The sequence below is a fragment of the Nicotiana tabacum genome, chromosome 14 (assembly GCF_000715075.1).
Source record: "Nicotiana tabacum cultivar K326 chromosome 14, ASM71507v2, whole genome shotgun sequence".
Lineage (NCBI taxonomy): Eukaryota > Viridiplantae > Streptophyta > Magnoliopsida > Solanales > Solanaceae > Nicotiana > Nicotiana tabacum.
Window position 1 is genome coordinate 81960190 of NC_134093.1, and position 15810 is coordinate 81975999.

At 38.5% G+C, this 15810-nt stretch overlaps 1 long non-coding RNA gene and 1 other non-coding gene across 2 annotated transcripts; one reads left to right on the forward strand and one right to left on the reverse strand.

Moving 5' to 3' along the window:
• Nucleotides 1-300: 300 nt before the first annotated feature.
• Nucleotides 301-2827, reverse strand: LOC107769145 (uncharacterized). The gene is made up of 2 exons (XR_001644338.2): nucleotides 2378-2827; nucleotides 301-2235 (listed from the first exon to the last, which is right to left on the reverse strand). It is a non-coding gene; the product is annotated as an uncharacterized LOC107769145 (long non-coding RNA).
• Nucleotides 2828-15257: 12430 nt separating this feature from the next.
• LOC142169304 (small nucleolar RNA R71) lies at nucleotides 15258-15364 on the forward strand. The gene has a single exon (XR_012699012.1). It is a non-coding gene; the product is annotated as a small nucleolar RNA R71 (small nucleolar RNA).
• Nucleotides 15365-15810: the final 446 nt, after the last annotated feature.

Sequence of the window (15810 nt, forward strand, 5' to 3'; positions counted from 1 at the left end):
TGGATAGATTCGGTCGCTCAATCCAAAATGTATGTCATGATCATTAAAGTTGGATACTACATTCAAGGAGCCCATTCTTTCTTTCTTTCCCCCTAAAGTGACATTTTCAGTTAAATACCATTCCTTCTCACTTTTACATCACGTCATTTTGTCAATTTGTATTTTTATTTTGAGTCACTCTTTATTAAAACAACCGAGAAATAATTTCAAAATCTGTTACCAGCTTTTTAATTGTACAAAGCGAGTTCTACCATAGCACATCAAAGAGGACATAATCGGGGAAGCAATGTGCACAATAAGTTATTGAAGTTAAACAAGATCTGAGGGTTTATACAGATAGAATTTCCAAAGAGAAATTTCCTGGTCTATTTGTTTAGAACCCAACAAATAAAGGGCCACAAAATTAGTCACCATTTTCCAGAAGTGCAAAACAAAGAATATGGGACATATACAGTAGGTACGAAGGCACAAATCTATCTATGATCTTCTTTTGATAAACATGCTTGAAAAGCCTAACAATGCGTTTCAAAGAAATCAGAAAGAGTCACCTCAGAAAACCTTGTTTTAGGGGTAAAAGATGATAGTATTACAAACTCAAAAACTAGTACTGGGTATGAGACATCCAAGTTTAATCCAGAGAGGAACAGCCGCCGAAAATAAGTCTTTGCTTTATAGACGAGGGTCAACGACACCATGAACACCTGAGTATGAAATGCTAAGGGGAGACATTAGAAAACCAAGGAATCCAGAACAATTATAAAATCATTATTAGCACGTCGGCCATATTTAAGATTTCATGCTCGCCTTTTTCACTTTTAAATATCATCATCATCATCCACAATAAGGCATTTCAAATTAATATTTTCAGTACACATGTGAGCAATTAAGTGTCTTAGGCACATATAAATTTTTCACAAAATTTGGCATAATAGCCCTCGTTTTAACTTGACTAGAAATCGCAACATTATTAATGCACAGCCCATACTTTGAATATATTCTCAAATGATAACATAACATGATAAAAATATTTTGGGGATACATATTGAGCATATATCTTTGAGCACAAGCTTATTCGGAATGGCCCCTTTCATAATGAACAATTCAGGACTTACATAAATTACATGAATACCGTATGATTCAATTCTAAGAGAAGAGTTTAGCCAACATACGTCAATAGAGCTTCCTTAAACTCTAAAATATTCCAGAAATCTTAGCAACTTCGATCTATTTTAGAAATGTAACAAATTGAACTAAAATTAGGAAGATGATCATAGTTCTAGCTCATTTGAGCATTTTATCAAATACTAGGTGTGCATTAAGGTTTCAATGTCCTTTTATGAAGGATTCCATCATCCCACAACACATTCTTTACCATTTTAAACTCAACAATCTTCCTACACCCCTTGATAACATATGCATGCAAAATAACCAACTCTCATACCCAAGAATCATCTTACTAATTACCCATTTCTAGTTAACTTCCGAAATGAAGGGTTAGATTGTAGAATCTTACCTCTAGGATGAAGACCTAGTGAGTTTCCTTGTTAATCTTCCATGATTTGAGCAAGAAGTGAAGAACAAATTGATGAAGAACTCCCTTCCACTCTAGGGTACTCTCTCACCCTCAAAATATCAGGTTTTTGGTCAAAAACTAGTACATATCGTCTATTTAGCGAAGTAGGGTCGGGTTATAAAAACTCAAAAATAAAGCTCCGGAACACGATATGCGGTCGCATATGCGACCGCAGAATGGATATGCGGTCCGCATATTGGATGCACAATTTGGTGCCTAAATCTGATATCGCCTGCCTGGGTCTGCGGTAGTTATGCGGCCCGCAGAACTGGTTTGTGGTCGCATAATGCACCGCAGACCTTCCTCCAAGCTGCCCCGCCTCTGCTTCACTCTGCGGCCAGTGAGAGTGATTATGCAACCGCATAGTAGGCCGTATAAATAACTTCTTCTGCCAAAAATGTTCCTTTACTTCCCAGTGCATTGTTAACCCAAAAAGTCCGAGCCACGGCGAGCTTGCTCGCCGCAAAAATATCTACTATCCTCAAACACGTAAGCCTACTCCGACACCACAAAACCTTAAATTCCTTTGCAAAATTTTACGGGCCTTACACTTTCCCATTTCCAACTCTAATTTGGCCAATGGAAACATCATACTCTCTTCTAAGATCCTCTCTCATCAAAACCTTGTATGCTTCATTCAGTACTAGGGTGTAATCATGACCCTGAAACCATTTAATAGATATTTCAAGCCATGGTATATATAGATTCACAAATATAATAAATATGTTTCAGTACTACATCGAAAATGTTGGTACACATGATTTGAAAAGAAAGAGTTGCAGGAGGAAAAAGTAAAAGTAGTACCTTTTGGTCTGCAATATCTGGATGATAAATCTTTTGGAGTTTCCTGCAATATATGGATGAGGACTTGAATTGATAGTTATTCCTAGAAACTCATAGTAATTCTTCTTTCTTCCTTGACTTATCTCTGCTTCTCTCATACAGCAACTCACTCCAGTGAATTTCTGGCTCCAAAAACTTAAAGATTTGGGCTTATTGTGGGGGAATTGGTTATGAAATCTCACATGCCTTAGTGACGAAGCTCTATGTACTGGAATTACTCAAACTTCTGTGTTTTCTTGTGGCTTTTACCCATAAAGAATTTTTGGTTTAGTTTCAGAAGGAAACTTTGGCTGAAGATACTGTTTTGTCTAGTACAACAAGATATTTTGTTTTCACTGAAAAGGATATTTTTCTAACGCTTCGCCTTTTCCCTACAATTTGGTGGATAATCTGTTGAGAAGTTGAAAACGATGCAAGAAAACAAAACTAAGTCAACTGTCTATACTTCTCCTTTTAATATATAGAAAGATAAGAATGTGGTGTTTTTGGAAGTGCATACCGATATTTTGTTTATCCTAAAAGCATATAAAAATTTAATTTATATGTGATTTTAAGGACACGTGATTTTACATAGTATAAACTGAGAAAATATGTAAACTGATATCGAAATTGAGTGTAAAAAAAAATAAAATCAAACCAAATGAGATATGTAGCTTGGGACCTCGAACCAAATGAAACAACAAAGGAAATATAAGCGATGTAACAGAATATTGAGAACCTTGGGAAAAGAGTATTATATTGCTTTTCTACTGTCTGAGGTGTGTTTTATAAATGATCAGACCCTCTTTATATAGTAGGGGAGTCCTACTCTTGATACAATTCTAAATATAGTAAGGAATCTCTCATGATGGGCTAATTAATCGTCATCTTCATGATACGTGCCGTGATTTCCGACGACATTCTCCCCCTAATTGCAGCTGTAACGACTTTTTATTTTTTGGCTCGATCTTGATCCTGGCCGATCTTGATCTTGGCCGATTTCGATCTTGATCGGTCTCTGGGTGTTCGAGCTCGACAGCATATTCTTCGTACCATGGTTCGATATTACAATGATGAACCTTGAACCATCATATTCCAATCTCGATTAATCATACGTAGGGCAAAACTCGATTTTGACCGTATACATATTTGTAGCGTGATATTTTTGCCCACGTAACCACAACAGAAAGAACTCATTCTCTCCGAAGCATAATAATTCATTATATTGATCATCATGTTAATTAATACTTGTGTGCTTTTTATTATTAGTTTCTTGAGCAGGTATATGCCGAGTAATTTAGTACACGATTTTATAAAATAATATTAATTTTATTAAAATATAAGGTTTGATTAATAATTAGGCAAGAAAAAATATAATGTACAAGTTTCATAGAAATATGTGATTTTATTTTATTTTATTATTATTTTTATTTTATGAGGTACACATGTAATGAAAAATATCTCACTTAATACTTTATGATAGAAGATATTTTCGGTATATGTTCATATCATTCTTCAATCATGATCAGAACTTTTGTTGTAGACATTGATATAATTATATACCTCTTTATAGTATAACGTAAAGTTTGCCACGTGCCAAAACATGTTATTGTATATTATTATCCACATTGAAAATTGTTTGACTCTGTTGCTTTAATTATCGTCATTGGAAAGAATAAGTGTGCAGAAAATTATTGCAGACAAACTTGAAAGGATAATCTTGATTTTCAGGGAGATAAAGTTGAATTATTTTTATTTTTGATAAAAAGAAATTTTTTATATTCAATCAAGTATAACTATGTACAACAACTATTTTTTTGGACCTTCAGCTAGCTCTCCTTGCTCATCCTCTACCCTTCTATTTCTAACAAACATACCCAAAAAAACAAAACGTATCCACTAATCCTAGACATGGAAGCTATTCAAGTTCTCCTTGAGTTTCTTTCACTCCATATGTGGTAAACAAAGGCAGCAAAAAGAAATCCCAGTGCTCCTGCTTTAGGTCTGCTGTTATTTGTTCTCATAGTCAGCCACTTAATCTCATCTTCCTAGTTTTCTAGCTGTCTCCTTTCACCCATCCATGCTAGTAATCAGGCCAAATCTGTTTCGAGTAGGCACAAAGTGAAGAAGTGTAATAATCCGATCGGTCGTTTTGAGTTTTAGAACCTTGTTTTCCTATTTAATATTTCTCGTAGGTTCTTTTGTTATTTTATAACTTGTGGGGATGTAAGGTTGGGTTCCAAGGAGGGTCGGGAGTAAGTTGGAACACTTAGTTTTTTTCGAAAGCCTTAAGTTGTGAGAGCTGACTAAGATTTGACTTTCGAGTACATGACCTCAGAATCGAGATTTGAAAATTTCAATAAGTTCGCATAATGATTTTGGAATTGGACGTGTATTCGATTTTGATTTTGGAGGTTCCTAGGAGAATTCGGCACCGTTTGTCGAAAGTTGATATTTTGAAGCATTTTGAAGTTCATGAGTTTGACCAATAGTTGACTTTGATGTTATCGGACTCCGATTGGTGTTCTGGGGTTGTGGATAAGTTTATATGGTTAAATAAAACTTGTATGTAAAGCTTGATTGAGATCCAGAATGCCTAGGTATGAATCAGACGCTTAGTCGAAGTTTAAGAGCCTATGGGCTTAAGAGAGTTCAAGGTGTGGTTTGGCTATTAATTCTTAGATGTAATGTTTTCATCTGCATTTTGAGGCCTTGAATTGGTCCGGTGAATATTTATGGACTTGTTGGTATATTTGAACGGGATCTCGGGGGCCCGCGTGAGTTTCGGACAAGAGCAGATTTTGCGATTGTTGGTTTTTTTGTTGTGTCTGGTGTGCTTCGCGATCACGGAGTTTGTCTCGCGATCGCGTTGTAGGTTTTGTGGCAGGGGCTATTTTATTCTTCATGATAGCGTAGTTGGCGATGCGATCTCATAGAGGAGCTAGAGGGGGCTGAGGATTTTAGCCTTCGCAGTCGCGTGGCTTAATTTCCTGATCGTATAGCTTTGGGCAAATGAGGTATCGTGATTGTGTGGATGAGTCTGCATTCACGTAGAAGGATTGGATCGGAGTAGATTCTTCTTCACGATCATGTGGACACTTTTGCAATCGCGTAAGGGTGAGTCTGGCAGTGCTTCGGGATCGCAGGAGTAGTTTCGCGATCGCGAAGAGCATTTTCGCTTCTAGGGTATTTTAAGTTCAGAATTTTGGGATTCACCCATTTCTTACATTTTTAAGTTTTGGAAAACGAGAAGAGGAGACTTTGAAGAGGGATTTCACCAAAATCTTAAGGGTAAGTAATACCTACTTCATTTTTATCATATATTGTGATTCCCCGTGGATTTTTATATCTAAAAAGATGGAATTTTAAAGTGAAATTTGGTATTTTATATACAACTTAAGAGATGATATTTTGGGATTTGAGTACTGATTTCGACTCAATTTTATATTCTAATCACATATTTTAACTTATGGGGTTATGGGTCAACAGGATCTAGTCCCAAACTCGGATTTTGACCATGTGACCCCTAGTTGACTTTTGTTGAAGTTTTACAATTGATTAAAGATTAAAACTTTATTGTTTGAAATTAATTTCTATCACTTTATTTAAACTTATTAAGTATAATTTGTCTAGATTTGAGTCGGTTGAAGGCAAATTCTAAGGGAAATAAGGTATTGGATTGTTAAGCCTATTCTGTGAAGATGTGAGTATCTTAGTTAACCTCGACTTGAGGAAATTTATTGTAAATAGTCTTATGTGCTATGTGCTTGGTGTGTTGGGGGCAATGTATATGCGTGGTGACGAGCGTATATACGTATGGTAATGTTATAGCATGCTCGGATGGAAATTAGACTATTCATGCCTAGTCTTGCTTCATGTATTTTTCTCTTATGCTTTAATTGATTTTAGGACTACTTGATTATTCACCTTTTTGTTAAAGATCATGTTGAGACCTTATAATATTGTTTGACATTTTAATGCCAAATACATACTTTTTCTCACGTACTGTATCATATTTAGTCTTCTCTCATGCTCATATGTATACGTTCTACCATACTTGTTATTGATATTTATATACTTGATGAGGACGAGATATATTGCAATATAGGTATTTTCGTGCAGTGGGGATGACAAATATTTGCACGATGGGTGTTTTCGTACAACTTGTGATGATGTTTGTGCGTGGGTGTTTCTGTGTGGTAAGGATAAGTAATAGCTGCACGATGAGTATTTTAATGCAGTGATGTTGAGAGTTATATGCACGATGAGTATATTCGTCCAATATGTCAGGTTACTTTGTGCCTATTCATTTTATGCGGTTTGAAGACTTGGATCATACTGCTCGTATGTGTCATTCCTTCTATGCGGAATCCCGAAAGATGCTTACCAATTGACATTGGAGACTTGAGGTAGAGATGTATACCCGTTTTCAAGCCCTTGAGGTCACCTTCTTTATCTTTATTATTGTTACTTGATTCAGACAGTATTGTATTTACTTCAAATCTTTGTATTTAGCACTCATTTCAAATCTTGTACTCAGTGACACCAGTTCTAGGGTTGTATGTTTTTCCGTACTTCTACTTTAGTTTCGGATTTATTATCTATGACATGAATATACTTATGAATATTGTTATAGTTCTTGCTATGATAATTTAATTTTGGTAATTATATCTATTGGTTCGCCTAGCCGGCATGTTAGGTGCCATCACGATCTTTGGTGAGATTTTGGGTCGTGATTAATTTGTATCATATCATAGGTTGCACATATCACGAGTCATGAGTATTTCTAGTGGAGTCTTGCAGATCGGTATGGAGATATCTATAATTATCTTCGAGAAGTTATGAGGCAATTAGGATATTTTCCTTCCCTTTTATTCCTTATCGTGCATTTCTTTTGTTCGACATTTGAATTCTCTTTTCGATTCCCTGACTGATGGTGAGGACACGTTCGGTAGCGACAGTGGAGAGCCAGTGCCTCCAACCAAAGTCGAGATAGGCGGGGCCCGGGGTAGGTCTATAACTCAATCCATAGGTCACACGGTAGCACCTAGAGGTGGAGCACTAATCGGAGCTCGCGAACGTCAGAGAGCAGTGCCAGCGGACACACCTGCAGACCTAGAGGTAGACTCGATTGATGAGTAGGTGGAGGTACTAGCGCCGAATCAGGTTCCAAAAGGTCTTATTGCTATGCCTATTCTTCAGGAGGAAGTGGCTAAGATGGTAAATTTTATTGACAGCATGGTTCAGGCTGGAGTGGTTCCACTGTCCCCAGTGACTTCTCAGACTGCAAATCAGCTTGTGGTTAAGCCTACGATGTTTGCCGATGAGTTAAAGAGGATGGACAGGTTTAGAAATTTCACCCTCCTCATTTTAGTAGTATGGCTTCAAAGGATGCTCAAGAGTTCTTAAACCTCCTCGTGAGATTTTGTACAACTTGGGACTGGTGGACTCCAATGGTGTCTTTCGGATAGAGGGAATGTCCAAGAGGTGGTGGCAGACCAATGAGCAGGACAGACCAGGCAAGCAGGATTACCTCCTCTTACTTGGGCTTAGTTTTTACAGCTTTTCTTGGAAATGTTTATCACTTGCCCAGAGGGATGACCTGCACAGTTAGTTTGAGCATCTACAGTAGGGTGGTATTACAGTCACCCGTTATGAGATGAGGTTTACTGATTTGTCTCGTCTTGTAGCCATCCCAGTCTCTACAAAGAGAAAGAAGGTATAGAGGTTCATCGAGGGGCTTACTTATGGCATTAGACTTCCGATGGCTAGAGAGGTCAAGACTAAGACTACATTCACTCAAGCGGTGGAGATTTCTAGGAGGATTGAGGGCATTCGTGGCCAAAGTAGACATGCGAAGAGTGACAATAGGCCTCATCATTTTGGTTGTTTCATTGGTGCCTCATCTGGAGGCAGTGCCTCATCAGTCAGCACTTCAGGCTTCCGGTTGTAGTTCAGGCGGCCATGGTACTTATGGTTCTCGCTCAGGGCAGTCACTATGTAGTATGTCTCCAACTTATGTTCCTACTAGTGCACCCTAGTGCAGAGATCCTTGAAACGCTATTATGTTTGTAATGGACATTTCAGATTCAACAACCACGTCAGTAGAGGGGTTGCCATGCGTGTGGAGATGCGGGGCACACCAAGAGGCATTACCCCAGGTTGCAGAGTGGTATGAAATAGCACATCACCCAGGCTATGACTCCAGTACTAGTTGTCACATCGTCCACCCAGCCAGCTAGGGGTGGGGGTCAGCTAGCTAAAGGTGGAGGTCAGCCAGTTAAGGGTCGCCCTAAAGGAGGAGGACAGAACTATGGAAGGCAGGCTCATTGTTATGCCTTCCTTCCCAAGGCAAAGTCGTCTGGTGCAGTCATTACAGGTATTATCTCAGTCTGTCATAGAGATGCTTTGGTATTTTGTTTTATCCCGGTTGTACGTATTTATATATGTCCTCATATTTTGCATTACAGTTGAGCATGTCTCGTGATTCTCTTCATATTACTATTTTTGTGTCTCCACCTGTGGGGGATTAAATTATAGTTGATTGGGTGCACTGATCTTATGCGGTTACCATTAATGTTTTTGATACCATGGTTGATCTTTCATTATTGGATATGGTGGATTTTGAGGTGTTTCTGGTTATGGACTAGTTGTCCTCATATTATGATATCTTGAATTGTCATGCCAAGACTGTGACTTTAACTATGCCAGGGTTTCCTTGACTAGAGCGAAGAGGGACTCTTGGCCCTTCCACAAGTAGAGTGATTTTATATTTGAAGGCTTAGCGCATGGTTGAGAAAGGATATTTGGAATATTTGACTTACATTCGAGATTCTAGTATGGAGGTCCCTTCCATGGACTTGGTACCAGTTATGAGGTAGTTTCCACAGGTATTTCCTGTAGATCTACCAGGCATGCCACCTTGTAGAGATATTGATTTCTATACTGACATGGTTTTAGGCACCCGACCCTTATCTATTCCACCATACCATATGGCTTCGTTGAGTTGAAAGAGTTGAAGAAGCAGTTGCAGGATTTGCTCGATAAGGGATTTATTAGACGGAGTGTTTCTCCTTGGAGTGCACCGGTGTTATTTGTAAAGAAGAAAGATAGTTCAATGATGCTGTGTATTGATTATTGACAGTTAAACAAGCCTACCATCAAGAACAAGTATCCATTGTCGTGTATTGATGATTTGTTTGATCAGGTTCAGGGTGCCAAGGTTTCTCTAAGATTGATTTGAGATAGGGATATCCTCTGGTGAATATTAGGACTTCGGATGTCCCTAAATAGAATTTAGGACTCGTTATGGTCATTATGAGTTCTTGGTGAAGCATTTTATGGATTTGGTGAACCGGGTATTAAAGCCTTATTTAGATTCTTTCATGATTGTGTTTATTGATGACATCTTGGTTTACTCTCATAGTAGGGATGAGCATGAGCAGCACTTGAGTATGTTACTTCATACTTTGAAGGATCGAAAGCTTTATGCTATGTTTTACAAATGTTAGTTCTGGTTGGATTCTATTGCATTCTTGGGTCATGTTATGTCTAGTGATGGTATTAAAGTTGATCCTGAGAAGATTGAGATAGCTCAGCATTGGCCAAGACCTGCTTTAACTACATAGATTCAGAGTTTCTTGGGTTTGGCAGGCTACTATCGTTGTTTTGTGGGATGATTTTCATCTATCGCACCTCCATTGACTAAGTTGACTCGGAAATATATTTCTTTTAGATAGTCTAGTAGGTGTGAGGAGAGTTATTGAAAGCTCAAGGTTGCATTGACTACAGCCGCAGTGTTGGTATAGCCCACTGGTACAGGGCCCAATACACTGTTTTGTGATGCTTCACGCATCGATCTAGGTTCGGTGTTGATGGATGATGGCAAGGCGATTGCTTATGTATTTCAAAAGTTGAAGACCCATGAGAAAAAGTATCCAGTTCATAATTTGGAGTTGGTAGCTATAGTGCACACGCTCAAGATTTGGAAACATTACTTGTACTATGTGTCATGTAAGGTTTATACTGATCATCCGAGTCTTTAGCACTTGTTCAAGTAAAATGATTTGAATTTGAGGAGGTGAAGGTGGCTTGAGTTTCTTAAGGATTATGATGTCACTATTTTGTATCATCCGGATAACACCAATGTGGTAGCAGATGCATTGAGTAGAAAGGCATAGAGTAAGGGGAGTTTGCATTTGTTCCAAATATAGAGAGGCCTTTGTCCATGGATGTGCAGGCCCTGGCTAATATATTTGTGAGATTGGATATTTCTAAGCCTAATAGAGTTATTATTTGTGTTGTTTTGTAGTTGTCCTTATTTGAGCGTATTAAGGCTTGCTGGTATGATGATCCACATTTGTAATGACATGATGTAGTAAGGTGGTGCCTAGAAGATTGTTATTGGAGATGATGGTGTATTGCGACTTCAAGGTCGAATTTGTGTTCCCAATGTTGATGGAATGAGGGAGTTGATTTATGAGAAGGCTCAAAGTGTGAGGTACTTTATTCATCTAGGTGCCGCGAAGATGTATCATGACTTGAAGCATCATTACTAGTGGTGAAATATGAAGAAGGACACTTTTAGGCATGTTGCATAATATTTGAATTGCTAGCAGGTGAAGTATATCATAAACCAGATGGCTTGACTCAGAGTTTGATTATACCGAAATAGAAGTGAAATATTACTATTGACTTTGTAGTAGGCTTGCCATAGACTTGGATGAAATTTTATGCCATTTGGGTCATTATTGATAGACTTATCAAGTCCGCACATTTTATATCGGTGTTGACTATATATACTTCAAAGAAGTTGGCACCGATCTACATTAGGGAGATTGTCCTTTTACATGGTGTAACTATTATTATCATTTCGGATCGGGGTACTCAATTCACATTTTACTTTTGGAGAGTTGTACAACATGAGTTGGATATATAGGTAAATCTTAGCATAGCTTTTCACCCATAGATAGATGGTCAATCCAATCAGGCAATTCAGATTCTCGAGAATATGTTGAGAACTTGTGTGATTGACTTTGGAGGTCATTGGGATCAATTCTTACCTTGGAGTTTGCTTACAACAATAATTACCAGTCCAACATTCAGATGGCTTTGTATGAGGCTTTATATTATAGGCAGTAATCGATCTCATATTGGTTGATTTGAGCCTGGTAAGGCTAGGTTGTTAGGTGCTGAGTTGGTTCGTAATGCTTTGGATAAGGTGAAGTTGATTTAGGAGCAGCTTCGTACAATTATGTCCAAGCAAAAGAGTTATGCTAATATAAAGATCTGTGATATGGGATTTATGAAGGGTGAGAAGGTGATTTTGAAGGTTTCACCTATGAAAGGTGTGATAAAATTTGGGAAGGGCAATTTGAGTCCGAGATTTATTGGCCCATTTGAGGTGTTGGGGAGAGTTGGTGTAAGGCCCCGTAAAATTTGACCTAGAACCCGGGGTTTCGTGATACCAAGGTGAACTTATGTGTTGATGATTGTAGAGACTTTTTGGGTTGAACAGTGCGTTGGAGAGTTGTAGAAAATGTTTGGCAGAGCAGGGCATTTCTGCGGTCCACTATGCAACCACATAATCACTCTGCAGGTCGAAGATCGGCTGCAGAGTGCAACAGAAAAATGGCCAATTTTGGAGGGTCATTTTGCGGTCCAATATGCGACCGCATAATTCTTTCGCGGGCCGCACAATCCATCGCAGATTTAGCATGAAGATTTCCGGAGGGGAGTTCTGCGGCGCATTATATGACCGCAAAACTGGTATGTGAACTGCAGACCTACCGCAAACATGACCCGAATAGCCCAGTTCTTGACATCACTTCTGTGGCCCATTTTGCGGACCACATATCCATTCTGTGGTCCACTCTGCGACCGCAGAGCTATGTTTGGAGGTCCATTTTTTGGTTTTTATAACTCAACTCTATTTCGATATATAGACGTTAAGGGCCATTTGTAAAGTAAAAATCTAATATTTTGAGAGTGAGGAAGTGCTCTAGAGTGAGAGGTGGTTCCTAAACTAATTGTTCATCAATTCTTGCTCAAGTCTTGGAGAATTAACAAGGAAAACTCACTAGGTCTTCATCCTAGAGGTAAGATTCTACTCCCTGGCCCTCAATTTTGGGATTTAACTGAAAATAGGTAATGAGAAAAATAATTCTTGGGTGCGGGAGTTGTTCATTGTGTATGCATGTACTATCAAGGTTTTTGGGAAGATTGTTGAGTGCAATTGGGTAGACTTTGGGTAGTGGGATGAAGAAATCCACCATAAGAGGACCTTGAAATCATAATGCCCACGTAGTGTTTTATAAAATGCCCAAATGAGCTGGAACCATGAACTCATTCCTTATTTGTGTTCAATTTTGTTATATTTCCAAATAGATCGAAGTGGATAAGATTTCTGAATTATTGTAGTAATTTAAGGAAGCTCAAGGCGAGGTATTTTGGCTAAACTTCTCTCTTAGAATTGAATCCCACAATGTTCTTATAAGCCCCAAGTTGATCATTATAAATTTGACTATTCCGAATGCTTTTATGTTATTGTGTTATATTTTGGGAATGTGATCTAAGTATGGGCTATGCGTTAACATGCTATGACCTCAAGACGTGATTTTAATGAAAGCTATCATGTCAAATTGTGTAAGAAATCTCATTGTGCCTAAGACCCTTATTTTGCTCACATGTGTACTTAAAGTCTTGAATAGAAATACCTTGTGGTTGATAATCCTTGATGGTGTTTGAAATAAAAAGAAGTGAGCATGAGATATGAAACACGGCCAACGTGCCGAGAATGATATTACAATAGAGGCCACTAGTGCCAATGAAATGAAGAGAAGTGTAAAAGACATTGAAATAAGCTGTAAATTCTTTTAATAATAAATGCCTTGGGAGTATCATGTAGTCACTGAAGAAGGGTAGGTTAAAATGACCTAACCCCGAAACTACACGTGCCGATGTAGGAGTCAGTGAGGGTAAAATCCCCGTGTGAGGTGGTGAGAGTTTCCCTTGAATATGAGATGAGATTGATGTGTTGAGATAATGCCCCTTAAATGGGATGAGATGATTCCTAGCGGAATGTGAGGTAACGTCAACCCACACGACATTATGGTGAGACGGCTTAGCTGATCGGGATGAGATCGGATGCCATGCCGTACACATGGTGGTATTGTGAGTGGACGCCGAGCTAAAAGCACGGTGGTGTAAAGGTACTAAAGATCTCCCAACTTAAAATATTGAAACTCGCTTGAAATTTATTCTTTCTCTTAACTTGGTACTTTAATATTGATGAGGCTCTTATTGATTTCATGTTTCTTTATAATTGTACTGTTACTCATTCTATTGAAATGGTGTTTAGTTTTCATACTAGTATTATTCCATATGTACTAACGTCCCTTTTTCCAGGGGTGCTACATCTTTAATGGATGTAGGTGGTTCCATAGCTGGCGGAATTGAGCAGTGATAGTAGTACACTGACGAGCTCCAAACACACACCTAAATTATGCTCGCTAATCAAATATAGTATAGTATAATATTGTATCCACATGGATTGGATTTAAATAGTATTGTCGTAGTTTCTAGCTTGGTTGCTATCCAAGATGATAAACAATTGAGATTTATATGATTTCTAACTAAAATTAACTAAGAATCTAAAGCTATTGACTAATGACAATCGCAACAAGGAACAAGAAAAGAAGGTTATCAATGGGAGAAGATAGGGTTTTGATTGGTAGGTGCAGCATAATTGTTTGGGATCTAACTCTAGATAATTCACTTTTAATGTTTAAGTGAATCTATCGAATTCACTCAATTATTAGTTCAAACGTTCAACAAAATCTTACATGAACCTGTTTCAACACATCCAGAAATCTCCCAAACTGCTTGTCCAATTTTTCTCTATATAGCTTTTGGGGGAAAGGTAGAGCAGGCATATGCTTGCTCCCATCATGTTCCTCCCTTCTCGAAGCTTCTCCCTTCTTCTTTTTCCCAGCTTTCATTTGGCCTTTCTTCTTCTTGTCATCATCACTTTTTAGCTGCTCCCCACTGTCCTTTTCAAGTATCACATTTTTTTGGATCGGGGTAGGTTCTTTCAACACTTTCCCACTTTTCAAGGTTATAGCATTCATTGTTTCTTTGGGATTTCTCTCAGTATAAGCAGGGATAGTTCCTGGATTCCTCTCAGATAATATAGTTGCAAGTTTCCCAACCTGTCTCTCCAGGTTTCGAAAAGATGTGCCCAATTCTTTGATAGCTGCTCTATGGGCTTCCAGCGTCTCATCTGTCTTGATAATGAAGGCCTTCATTAGATCTTCTAAACCAGGCTGAATGGGCTGTTGAGGCTGAAATTGCTGCCTCTGCTGATTTTGATATGCCGGAGCTTCGTGTTCTTGTGGGTTAAAGTTATTTTGTTGCCATGCATTCGCGGTACCCCCAGGTGAACTCCATGAAAAATCGGGGTACCTCTGACCTATTTCATTAAAATTGTAGTTTCCCACAACATTCACTTCTTGAGGTTGAGGCTTCACACATATGAATAGGGTGTCCTCTTCCGCATATATCACAAGCTGCGTGAGGCTCATTTTGTATCGAGGCTAAGGTCATCTTAAGTATTTTCTTAGCCATAGCATCAACCTATACTTGCACAGATGTAGTAGCATCAACTTGGTGAACACCGGTTGATTTTCTTCTTTTAGCACTCTCAGAGGGCCACTGATTTGCATCTTCAGATAACTCATCAAAAATTATAACTATCTCCTCTGGTGTCTTCTTCATCAAATGGCCTCCAACTGCATCGCTCAATGTTCTATGCGAGGCCAGTGTCAATCCTTCCAAAAAATCCTGGAGTTGCATCCAGAGTTCAATTCCGCTATGTTGACACTTTCTAACAATCTTCTTAAACCTCTCCCATGCTTCAAAAATAGTTTCAGTCTCTTTATGGTAGAAGTTATGGATTTCTGTTCTAAACTTTCCCGTCTTAGCTGATGAGAAATATTTATCAAGGAATTTTCTAGCCATAGCCTCCCATGTTCTAATAGAACTTGTGGGTAAGCTTCGAAGCCACTACTTTGCATCATCGTTGAGTGTGAAGGGGAATGCCCTTAAGTACATTGTATCTTGTGACAGACAATTGTATTGAAAGGTGTTCATAATCTCCTCAAAGTCCATTAGATGTGTATTTAGATCTTCGTTCATCTTCCCTCTAAAGGCACAACAATTCTGAAGGGTTTGAAGCAACCCTTGCTTTAATTTGAAATTGTTAGCTTCAATTGGAGGTGGTCTAACAATTGATAAGCCTTGATTGTAGAGCGGTCTAGCATAATCGCTCAGTGATCTCCCAGGCATGGGAGCTATATTTCAGAACTGATCTGCAGCCAAGGGTTGATTTTGAGTAATTCTCTGACCCCTTTCTTCTT